General features: G+C 40.2%; 1 pseudogene; it reads right to left on the bottom strand.

The window, feature by feature from the left end:
* Positions 1–742: 742 nt before the first annotated feature.
* Positions 743–1,717, bottom strand: LOC149996016 (pyrroline-5-carboxylate reductase 1, mitochondrial pseudogene; annotated as a pseudogene).
* Between the last annotated feature and the right edge of the window lie 10,326 nt (positions 1,718–12,043).

Below are 12,043 nucleotides of genomic sequence, written 5' to 3'. Positions count from 1 at the left end.
ATAAATAGACATTTCCATGTTATCAGTATATATCCATACCTATTCACCTTCATACATGTTATCAAATGTATTAAATCAAATACACAGTTGTTATATATTTATTTATTTATGGTTTTTTTTTTTTTTTTACTGGGCCAGAAACCAGTTTATTTAACCAAAAAGTCAGGGAGACAAGTGACAGCATCTGTGGGTCAAGTCAGGAATGGGAGACAGCAGCCTGAGTGTTCCGGTGACCTTCGAAGTCCCACTGTCTGGGGATCCCTTTCTCAAACGTCCAAAGGGGACAAGGGGCAGTGGGCAGTCAGCCAGGAGGAACCGCAGTCCCTCCCACTGCACTCAATGCATGGGGCCCTCTGGTCCTTCCCGCACAGAGGAACGTGTCCCTCCCTCCCCACTGACTGTGAGTGGAGATCGGGTAAGTGGAAGGCGTGGGATGGGGCTCTCTCGGTGGCTGGGTCTTCAGGGAGGAGAACCCTGACCTCTGTGTTCAGGAAAAGGCCAAACCCCAAGCCAGCTGACTCTGGGATGTGAAACCCCTTCTGTGCTCCCAGGAGGTGGTCCTGACTTGATTTGGGGGCAGAGGTAGGGAGAGGTTGAAGTCAGAGATTCCATCCCTCTCCTGGGCCAGGAAGCACCTAGGGATATTCCCGCTGGGAAGGGACGTGCCCCCTCCCTGCCTATGACCCTGGCTGACCTAAGTAGACCAGAGCCATGGGCAGTGGGCCACCATGAGGACACAACACCCCGGGTGGCTTGGGGCTAGAGACGCCCAGAACGCAGGTGGGACACCTCAGTCCTTCTCGCCTACTGGGGCCACGCTGCAGGGGAGCAGCTTGGAGTGGCCCAAAGGAGGGGAGTCCAGCTTCACTTTGTTTAGGACAGTCTTCTTGATGGCAGCTGGAGAGACCTTCTCCTGGTCAGCCATAGACTGCAGCTCCCGAGTGCGGACGCAGGAGGCCTCCACGGCGTCGATGAGCAGGGAGCGGAAACCCCCGCTCTCCAGCACGTGCAAGGCGTGGATCGTGGCCCCTCCAGGAGAGCAGACGTTGTCCTTGAGCTGGCCTAGGTGCTGTTCTGAGTCCAGGAGCATCTTGGCAGCCCCCAGAAGAGCCTGGGCCCCGAGGCGGACTGCCAGGAGCCTGGGAAGCCCCATCTTCACGCCCCTATCAGCCAGGGCATCCAGGGCTGTGAACGCATAGGCTGGGCTGCTGCCGCTGAGTCCCGTGACAGCGTCGACCAGGTCCTCCTCCACCTCCATGCAGGAGCCCACGCTGCCCATGAGCTGCTCCAGGAGCCGGCCCTCCTCCACTTAGGCGTGGGTGCCCACGGTGGCCCCCTCCCGCACCACGACCAGCGTGTTGGTCATGCAGCGGATGACTTTGGGGGCTGGCTGGAACGCCGTCAGCTTCTTCTCAATGGAGCTGATGGTGACGCCGACTGCACAGGACACCAGGACGTGCCGTTCCTCGACGTCAGCGCCGATCTCATCCAAAATGAAGGGGATGATGTGGGGCTTCACGGCCAAGAAGAGGACGTCGCTGTGCTGCACCGCCTCCTTGTTGTGGGGCGTCAGGGTCACACCCATCTTCCTGAGTGCAGACACCGTGGCCAGGTCCATGTCCGGAGAGCTCGCCATTATCTTGTGAGCAGCCAGGACACGTGCTGCGGTGAAGCCCTTGGCCAGGGCAAGAGCCAGCTGGCCAGCCCCGATGAAGCCCCACAGTCCTCAGAGCTGGCACTTGCTCTGCTGGAGCAGCCGCAGCGGTGTTCCCGACCTGTTGCGGTGGGTCCCAGACACAGGCAGCAGAGAGGAGCTCGCAGGCCTACAGAGGGGGTAGGGGAGCGGTTGGGCGAGACCGACCGGCGCCCGAAGGCCCCCCAGGGGCAAGCCCCTCCAGTCCTAGCACCCCACCGCCCAGTGCCAGGGGACGCCCGCACGCACTTCCCCCTTCCCGGCAGCACCATCCCCCTGCTGGAGCCCGACCCCAGCCCTACGACAGTTACCGAGTTACCCGGTGAGCTATTTATTGTTAATCTACTGTTTTTTTGAGGTAAAGATAGACTTTCTCTATCAACACTAGCCAAGTCTATGAAAACGAACGTTTTGGGGAGAAATTTATTGAAAAATACCTATCTGAGGACTTGGTCCTGTTCTCAGGAAATAATTCATCGAATGCTTGTTTCAATCTGTTTGATTATTTATTATAGCTTCTATTATAGGCCTCCTGTTTGAACATCAATCACACCTAGTCAGATTATTCATAAAATGTTAATATTAGATTCTCATTGGAGATTCATCTTTAAAATAAATTTATAGTCACCCATAGTTCAAAAAGGAGAAAAGAGAAATTTTTAGAAATAGATTCATTATTCAAATATAACATCGACTAAAAATGTTGAGAAAAAAAGGAAAGCTACAAACTTTAGAGAAAATAAAAGATAAAAAAATTAAGTTACATAACACAGATTACTAAAATGCCTCAGAAGGTTATTATAAAAAAAAATTGATAAGCTGTCTTGAAGAGATAATCCAGAAATTTAGCTTCCAATTCATTATGCAAATGCATTTAAAAAATCAGATTTCAAATATGAAGTATGTAATGATGTAGATCTGTGATAACATGAAGGATGGAGTTTTAAAAAGATAGCAGAGGGGACAGAAAACAAACCTATCATTTTAAGGTTTCCTAAAAATTTTCTTTTTAAATTCCTTTTAAGTTCTTGTCTCTTGGGGATACCTGAAGGGAAGATACTGTTGAAGTCAAATATGCTACTCAAGCCTAATTAGATAACTAGGAGATAAAGAGGCCTCAACAGTCAAACCCTAAAAAGGGGACACAGCTTTCATTCTACCTCAGACCCTACTCCTCACCCTACTTGTAACCCTTTCCTTATACCCATTTTAAAAGGCAAAGTTCTGTTTAAGAATAATGAGTTGTAATGGTTTAAGGTTCCATTATTTTCATTTCATGGGGAGATTTGTATTCAGTTCAGAGAAGCCATTCAGTGTGTGGTTCTTTGGCAATGCCATATGTTTTGCTGAACAGTACCTCTTAGATCAAAATGGTCGAACAGTTTGGCTCTAGGACATATTTTAAGAACACTCATTCCTGATAAGGGCATGTAACAGCTACCTTTGAACAACTCACCAGACAAAACTGAGTACTGAGTCACTGCCAGCTACTATTCCTGGGATTGCAAAAATTTTGATAATTAATATGAAGGAAAAATACACATGCCACTTTTTTGTTTTCAATCAAATTAGTGGTTTATATATTAGGATATATTACTTTTCAAAAGTTACACAGTCTGTACAAAACACTGACACAGAACTAACCACCAAATACACTCCCAGTTCACATTTGCTTACCTGTAAGAGTTAATAAGATGAAATATAACACAGATATATATTAGGTCTAAACAGCGTAGTTTCTAATTAGTCAACTCAGATTTACGTTGAATTATATTTTAAAATAAGAATGAATCAACCCAGGATATAATCATTTGTGGCTAAACTAACATTTTAAAGTCATTAGTAACTCCTATTTTTGAATAAGTGGTATGGTAACAACTTGGATAAATAGTTGCCTTTTCTAGATTTACCAGACATTTTGATATGAATTATTGAAATTTCTACTACTTCATAATGGGTGTTTTTGATGTATTTTGTTTGAATATTCAAATGTTAATGCTTATACATATATATAATATATACATACATAGATGATTAGATTGCTTCCCTTATTTTTATTTTGTTTTCTCCAGAAGAAGGACATTTTACTTATTTTTTCCACTTTCCTAATATTTTTTCAATTACAATTGACATACATTATATTAGTTTCTGGTGTACAACATCGTGATTAGAAATGTACATAACTTTCGAAGTGTTCACCCTGATAAGTCTAGTACTCACCTGACCCCCATACATAGTTATTATAATATTATTGACTATATGCCCCATGCTGTACTTTATATCAACGTGACTATTTTGTAACTGCCAATCTGTACTTTTTTAATTTTAAGTTCTTTTTCTTAAGTATCTATTATTGATTATGTTGTTACAGTAGTCCCAATTTTATTCCCTTTGCTCCCCTCTGTCCAATACCCCCCTTCCCCCAGCAATCCCACCCCTCTTAGTTCATGTCCATGGGTCATGCATATAAGTTCTCTGGTTTCACCCTTTCCTGTATTATTTTTAACTTCACCCTATTGTGTACCAACCAATTATGCTTCTTGATCCCTGCACCATTTCCCCATTTCTCCCCTTTCCCCCTTGCAGCTAGCTGATAACCTTCTAAATGATCCCTATACCTATGGTTCCATTCCTATTCTGGTTTGCTTAGTTGGATTTTGTTTTTACTTTTTTGATTCAGTTGTTGATAGTTGTGAGTTTGTTGTCATTTTAGTGTTCATAGTTTTGATCTTTTTCTCAAATAAGTCCCTTTAACATTTCATACAATAATGGCTTGGTGATAATGACTTCTTTTAGCTTTACCTTGTCTGGGAAGCACTTCATCTGCCCTTCCATTCTAAATGATAGCCTTGCTGGATAGAGTAATCTTGGTTGTAGGTCCTTGCTTTTCATCCCATTGAATACTTCTTGCCAGTCCCTTCTTGCCTGCAAAATTTCTTTTAAGAAATCAGCTGATAGTCTTAGGAAACTCCTTTGTAATTCTGCTTTTCTCTTGCGGCTTTTAAGATTTTCTCTTTATCTTTAATTTTTGGCATTTTAATTATGATGTGTCTTGGTGTGGTCCTCTTTGGATCTAGCTTGATTGGGACTCTCTGTGCTTCCTGAACTTGTATGTCTATTTTCTTCGCCAAATTTTGGAAGTTTTTGTTCATTATTTTTTCACATAAGCTTTCAATTTCTTGCTCTTCCTCTTCTCCTCTGGCACCCCTATGATTTGGATGTTGGTATGTTTAAAGTTGTCCCAGAGGTTCCTAAGCCTCTCCTCATTTTTATCAATTCTTGTTTCCTCATTCTGTCCTGGTGGATTGTTTTTTTTTCATCCTTATGGTCCAAATCATTGATTTGAACCCCAGTTTCCTTCCCTTCACCATTGGTTTTGTGTGACTTCCTTCGTTTCACTTAGCATAGCCTTCACTTCTCTTATGCGTTTGCCATACTTAAGCATATCTGTCAAGCCTGTGAGCATCTTTATCATCAGTGTTTTGAATTCTGTATCTGTTAGTTTGGCTCTCTCCTCGTCTGTTAGGTTGGCTCTCTCCTCGTTGCTTAGTTCTCCCACTGGAACCTTGATTGTGGGCCATACTTCTCTGTCTCCTCATTTTGACAGGCTCCTATATTTGTTTGCCTCTGTGTCTTAGGTAGAGCTGTCACTCCTGTTATGTTGTAAGGGGCGGAACCTTAGGGACTTGTCAGTACAGGGCGACAGGTTTCACCACGTTGTGGAGCTGTATGTGGGGGAGAGGTCTGAGAGGGAACAATGCTGCTTGCTCAACACTTGCTCCTTTTCCAGGTACTTCTCCCACTTTCATACATGACTGGCGCCTCTCTAGCTGTTGCCCTGGCTGTCATTCCCAGAGTGGGTGTGTCTTCGGACATTCTAGGACCATGGGGGCATTTTAAAAAAGCGGAATCTGCTGAGAGACTGGCAGTTTCTTCCTCTGTCTCAACCCCCACTGGTTTGTACAGTCGGAAGCAATGAGGCTTGATTTTCCCTGGCGCTGGGACTGTCTCTGTGTGACTGTGCTTTCCACCAGCCTGCTGCTGCCACAGCCGCCACCTCCACCCCTGTTGTTGCTGCCAACACACTGTGTCCTTTCCACCCTGGCTCTGCCCCTCCTACCTGTCTGGATGAGTATTTCTTCTTTATATCTTTGTTTGTTGGACTTCCATGCAGCTTGATTTTCTGGAACTTCTGGTTGTCTCTAGTTTTGAGGCAGTTGTATTCCTTCTTAGTTGTGGAGGGAGCCCCAGCATGTCTGTCTAGGTCTCCATATTGGCTGAAAGTCTCAATCTGTACTTCTTAACCTCTTCGCCCTTTACTCATCTTCCCAACTTCCTCACCCATCTGGCAATCATCAGTTTGTTCTCTTTGTTTATTAGTTTGTTTCTGTTTATTTTGTTTTTTAGACTCCACATGTAAGTGAAATCATATGGTATTTGTCTTTCTCTACCTGACTTATTTTAGTTAGTGTAAAACCTTCTAGGCCATCCATGCTGTTGCAAATGACAAGATTTCCTTCTTTTTATGGCTGAGTATTATCATATTATATATATATGTACCACATCTTTTTTATGCATTCATCTATTGATTACACTTGGGTTGGTTCCATATTTTGCCTGCTGTAAATAACGCTGCAATGAACATAAGGGTACATGTATCTTTTTGAATTAGTGTTTTGTATTTCTTTGGATAAAGAGCCAGTGGTGTAATTGCTGGGTTATTTTAAAATTTTTGAGGAGCCTCTACACTGTTTTCCATTGTGATTGAACCAATCTAAGTCCCACTAATGGTGTATGAGGTTTCCCTTTCTCCACATTCTTGCCAGCACTTGGTTGTTACTAATGACAGCTATTCTGATACACGTGAGGTGATATCTCACTGTTTTAAATTTTCATTTCCCTGATGGTTAGTGATGTAGAGCATCTTTTCATAGTTATCAGCCATCTATCTGTATGTCCTCTCTGTCACCTTTATACATATCAAGTGTATTAAATTAAATATACTTTTCTTTCTGGTGTTAAATTGTGTGACTTCCCTATATATTATAATTTTAACCCCTTATTGGATGTATCATTGGCAAATATCTGTGGATTTCCTTTGCTGTGCAAAAACTTTTCAGTTAAATGTAGTCACATGTTTAGTTTTTCTTTTGTTTTCCTTGTCCAATAAGATATAAAGAATATTGCTAAGAGAGATGTCAGAGATTTTACTGCCTATGTTTTCTCTAGGAGTTTGACAGTTTTGGGTGTTATATTTAAGCCTGTAGCCTATTTTGACTATATTCTTGTATATAAAGCAAGAAAATAGTCTTCTTTAATTCTGTTGCATGTATCGGTCTAATTTATTGGAGATACTCTCTTTATCCTATTATATATTCTTGCCTCCTTTGTGATAGATTGACTGTATAGGTGTGGGTTTATTTCTGGGCTTTCTATTTTGTTTCATTGATCTAATGTCTGTTTTGTGTTAATGCTATGCTGCTTTGATTACTATAGTTTTGTAGTATCATTTGATATCAGATAGCATAATACCTCCAATTTGTTTTACTTTCTCAAGATTGCTTTGGTTATTTGGGGTCTTTGGTGGTACCATATAAATATTAGGATTATTTATTTTAGTCCTGTGAAATATGCCATTGGTATTTTAATAGGCATTGCATTGACTATAGATTGCTTTGAGTAGTATGGGCAGTTCGATAATGTTATTTCTTCCTATCTGTGAGCACATTACATGCCTCCATATTTGTATCTTCTTCAACTTCTTTCCTTTTATAGTTTTTCAAATACAGATCTTTTATCTCCTTGGTAAAATTTATCCCTAGGTATTTTATTCTTTTTGATGCAATTGTAAATGGGAACATTTTAATAATTTCACTAAGTTTGTTACTGGTGCATAAAAATGCAACCAATTTCTGAATATTAATTTTGTATTCTGCTACTGTACTAAGTTCATTAACTACTTAAACATTTTAATGGTAGAATATGTAGGGCTCTCTCTCTATAGTATCATGTCATCTATAAATAATGAGTTTTATTTCTTCCTTTCCAATTTGGATGCTTTTATTTCTTGTTCTTGTCTGATTCCTTTAGCTAGGACTTCCAATACTATATTAAGTAAAAGTGATTGTTCGTCATCTTAAAGAAAAAGCTTTCAGCTTTCTACCATTGAGTATGATGCTGGCTGTGGGTTTGTCATATATAGCCTTTATTATGTTGATGCATGTTCTATTTATCCCCACTTTGTTGAGTTTTTATCATAAATGGGTGCTGGATTTGTCAAAATCTTCTTCTGCACCTATTGATATGATCTTATGATTATATGATTTTTATCCTTCATTTTTATGTTGTATCATGTTGATTTGTGGATATTGAACAAACTTTGCATACCAAGAATAAATTATCATGTATGATTTTTAAAATATATTGCTAATTTGGTTTGCTAATATTTGTTGAGGATATTTGCATCTATGTTCATTAGGCATATTGTCCTGTAATTTTCTTCTTTTGTGGTGCCTTTCTCTTGTTTTGATCTCAGGGTAATGCTGGTCTCATAAAGAATTTGGGAGCCTTCCCTCCTCTTCAGTTTTTTGGAATAATTTGTGAAGGACTGGTATTTTTCTTTGAATGTTTGGTAACATTCACCTGTAAAGACATCTGGTCCAGGACTTTTGTTTTTCGGCACCTTTGATTACTGATTTGATTTTGTTCCTAATTCTTGGTCTGTTCAGATTTTCTGTTTCTTCCTGATTCAGCCTTGGAAGACTGTATGTTTTTAGGAATTTATTTCTCCAAGTTGTCCAATTAGTGACATAACTTATTTGTATTATAATCCTTTGTATTTCTGTGCTATTGGTTGTGACTTCTCTCTCATTTCTGATTTTATTTATTTGGGCCCTCTCTTTTCCTTGATGAGTCTGGCTAATGGCTTATCAATTTTGTTTATTTTTTCAAAGAACCAGCTCTTGGTTTCATTTTTCTTTTCTATTGTTCTTTTTCAGACTGTTTCATTTACTTCACTCTGATCTTTATTATTTCCTTCCTTGTACTCACTTTGGTCTTGGTTTGTTGTTCTTTTTATAGTCCCTTTAGGTGTAAGTTTAGACAGCTGAGACTTTTCTGGTTTGTTGAGGTAGGGCTGTACAGTATTCCCTCACTTATTGCGGGTATTATGTTCTAGAACCCCCTGTGATAGGTGAAGATCTGCGAAGTAAGAACCTTACATTTATTTTAGTATTTACATATATTTTAAGGCTTTATAAACCCTTTCCACACACTTATAAACCGTTCCCAGTCCCTTAACCTTTCCCACACTTTTATAAACACTACTTACATTCTTAAACATATTCTACACTCTTAAACCTACGTAACTTTAACAACATACATATACAGTACCACAAAATCCCATGATATAGCAAAAAATCCGCGATAAATAATTAAATATAATGTTTTAAAAAATCCCGCGATACAGTGAGGCTGCAATAAGTGAACCGCGATATAGAGGGACTTGTATTGCCATGAATTTCCCTCTGAGGACTGCTTCACTTTGTCCCATAAACTTTTGGTTACTGTGTTTTCAATTGCATTTGTATCAGGGTATCTTTTGATTTCTTCCTTGATCTCATTGTTCACCCACTCATTGTTTAGTAGCATGTTATTAGCCTCCATATGTTTGGGTGTTTTTCAGTTTTGTTCTTGAAAATGATTTCTGGTTTTATACCATTGTAATAAGAGAAGATAATTGATATAACATCAATCTTTTAAAAATTTATTGAGACTTGTTTTGTGGTCTAACATGTGATCTATTCTGGAAAATGATCATTGTGAATTTAAAAAATATGTGTATTCTGCTGTTTTGGGGTAAAATGTTCTAAAAATATCAATTAAACCCACCTGATCTAATGTGTCATTTAAGGCTGCTGTTTCCCTATTGATTTTTTGCCTGGAGAATCTATCCATTGATGTCAATGGTGTTAAAATCCCCTACTATGACTGTATTATTGTCAATTTCTCCCTTTATTCCCATCAATAATTGCTTTTTATATTTAGGTGCTCTACATTGTGTGCATAAATGTTTATAAGAATTGTAATCACTTGTTGGATTAATCCCTTAATTATTTTAGTATGTCCTTCTTTGTCTCTTGTTATAGCATTTGTTTTAAAGTATATTTTGTCCAATATAAGTATTGCTACACAATTTTTTGTTTTATTTCCATTGTATGAAATATCTTTTTCCTTTACTTTCAGTCTGTATGTGTCTTTCAATCTGTAGTGGGTCTCTTGTAAGTAGAATTTGTATGGGTCTTACTTTATTATCTACCCAGCTACCCTTTGCTTTTTGATTGGAACATTTAATCTGTTTACCTTTAAGATAATTATCGAGAGTGGCATAGATGGAGGCATAGACCAACATGCTCTGTCTTCCTCTACAACTAAGGATTACAACTACCGCAAAACCAAAAATAATAAGTTCCAGGAAATAAAGCTACATGGAAGTCCAACGTATGAAGTCATAAACAAGTGGTGTTCACCCAGATGGTTAGGAAGTGTGAACCTGCGGCTGAGAAAGGCTGAACTGAGCTGGAGTCAGCAGCTGCAGCAGTGAATAGCAGGACCCAATAAGCAGACACCTGTATTTGGGGGGAGGAGAGAAGCGCCTGGGAGCTGGCCCCGCTGCAGACCAGATCCGTCGGCTCGCGATCCCAACACTGGGGAAGGCAGACCCCATTGGGAGGCGGCTCCCTGTTCCTCAGCGGAGAGTAACAGCAGGTGAGAAAGGTCGCCAGGTTGTGACAAGCACACGGGGCTCCGCCCGATATAGCGTAGGAGGTGTGACAGGGCCCTGCACAAGAAGGAAAGATAAACAAAATGGTCAGAATGGCAGAATTAATAATTGAAATACCAATCACACAGCTAACGAAAAAACAAAAGCCTTGACCGATGAACAAATAGTGAATCTTTCTGAGGCTCAGTTCAGAGCTATAGTCTTAAGGCAGCTTACAGACCTAACAGCAGGGCTGAATCAGAACAGGGAAGGAATGAAGGCTAGTCCTGCTGAAATAAACAAAAATACATACAAGACAAGTGGTGAAGAAGGAAAAGCCATGGATCAAATCAACAAATTGGAACATAGGGAGGGAACAAACAGTCAACCAGTACAGAAAGAGGAAACAAAATGAGAAGTATGAGGAGATGCTCAGAAACCTCTGGGACAGCTATATGCAAACAAACATTCAAATTATAGGATTGCCAGAGGGTGAAGAACTTAGAAAATGAAAAAGTATGTGAAAAAATAATGAAGCAGAACTTCCCTAACTTGGGGGAGGAAATGAACTTACAGGTCCAGGAAGCACAGAGAGCTCTGGGTAGGCTGGACCCAGGGAGGACCACACCAAGACACATTATCATCAAAATATCAAAAATTAAAGATAGAGAATCTTAAAAGCAGCGAGAGAAGAATTATGTACAAAGGGGTCCCAACTAGACTATCAGCAGATTTCTCAAAGGAGACTTTACAGGCAAGAAGGGACTGGCAAGAAATATTCAAAGTAATGAAAAGCAAAAACCTATAATCACGATTACTCTATCCAGCGAAGCTCTCATTCAGAATAGAAGGGCAGAGAAAGTGCTTCCAGGACAAAGTAAAACTAAAAGAGTTCATCAGATCAAACCACTGTTATATGAAATGTTAAAGGGACTTGTATAGGAGAAAGAGGACCAAAACTATGAACATTAAAATGAAATCGGTATCACAACAATCAACAGAAGCTAGGGAATTGAAACAAAGGCAAGCTAAGTAGGCAACAAGAGGGGAAAAAGAGTTATAGGTATGGGGAACATACTGGGAGGTCAGTGGGGGAGGGGAGGGAGAAAAAGGAGGGAGATGATGCAGGAATTAAGTATTGTAGGAGGGAGTGGAGTAGACAGGAAGATGTTGAGAAGAACTATATGCACAACCAATGGACATGGACTAAGGGGGGTGGGAACAACTGGAGGGAGGTGGGGAGCAGGGGGGAAAGAAATTGGGACAACTGTAACAGCATAATCAATAAAAAAAAGATAATTATCAATAGTTATTGCCATTATATTTTTTTAATTTTTTTGTCTTCTTAAAGAAGTCCCTTTAACGTTTCTTATACTTGTTTGATGGTGATGAATTCATTTGGATATTTCTTGTATGGGAAGCTCTTTGTTTTCCTTCAATACCAAATGATAGCCTTGATGGGTAATCTTGATTGTAGGTCCTTGCTTTTCACAACCTGAATTTGTCTTGCCAATCCCTTCTAGCCTCCAACATTTCTGTTGAAAAATCAGCTGACAGTTATAGGAGCTCTCTTGTAGGTAACTATTTTT

The sequence above is a fragment of the Furipterus horrens genome, unplaced genomic scaffold (assembly GCF_987537825.1).
Source record: "Furipterus horrens unplaced genomic scaffold, mFurHor1.1.pri manual_scaffold_12, whole genome shotgun sequence".
Lineage (NCBI taxonomy): Eukaryota > Metazoa > Chordata > Mammalia > Chiroptera > Furipteridae > Furipterus > Furipterus horrens.
This window is presented reverse-complemented; position numbering and strand designations above follow the sequence as displayed.